This window comes from Laccaria bicolor, genomic scaffold (genome assembly GCF_000143565.1).
Source record: "Laccaria bicolor S238N-H82 LACBIscaffold_85 genomic scaffold, whole genome shotgun sequence".
Taxonomy (NCBI): Eukaryota; Fungi; Basidiomycota; class Agaricomycetes; order Agaricales; family Hydnangiaceae; genus Laccaria; species Laccaria bicolor.
Window position 1 is genome coordinate 69,942 of NW_001889956.1, and position 740 is coordinate 70,681.

Genomic DNA, 740 nt, shown 5'->3' on the forward strand with positions numbered 1-740 from the left:
ACAAACATTGTAATGAAAAAAGCGGACACTACAAACCTTTGTAGTCTAAAAAGCGCACACTACAAACATTGTAATGAAAAAAGCGGACACTACAAACTTTTGTAGTCTAAAAAGCGCACACTACAAACATTGTAATGGAGAAATCGGACACTACAAACTTTTGTAGTCTAAAAAGCACACACTACAAACATTGTAATGAAAAAAGCGGACACTACAAATATTTGTTGTCCAAAAAGCGGACACTACAAACTTTTGTAGTGAAAAAGCGGACAGTACAAACCAAACTGATATTATGTAATGACTTTCCCAATTAGGAAATATGCGAACATCGTCATAAACAATGACAACACTAAGCTAGCCACTAACTCCAGTGGCCCAAAGAGTGTGGGAAACAGTTCCCAACCTAAATGTGCACTGTGCCTGAGATTATGTGTGGCAGAAAAAAGTGTAACGCCTTTCCCAATTAGGAAATGGCCCAATTAGGAAATAGTGCGGACATTGTCCTGAACAGTGACAACACCAAGTTAGCCACTAACTCCAGTGGCCCAAAGAGTGTGGGAAATAGTTCCTGACCTAAATGCGCAGTGTGCCTGACATTAGATATGGCAGAAAAAAGTGTAACGCCTTTCCCAATTAGGAAATGGCCCAATTAGGAAATAGTGCGGACATCGTCATGAACAGTGACAACACTAAGCTAGCCACTAACTCCAGTGGCCCAAAGAGCGTGGGAAACAGTCCCA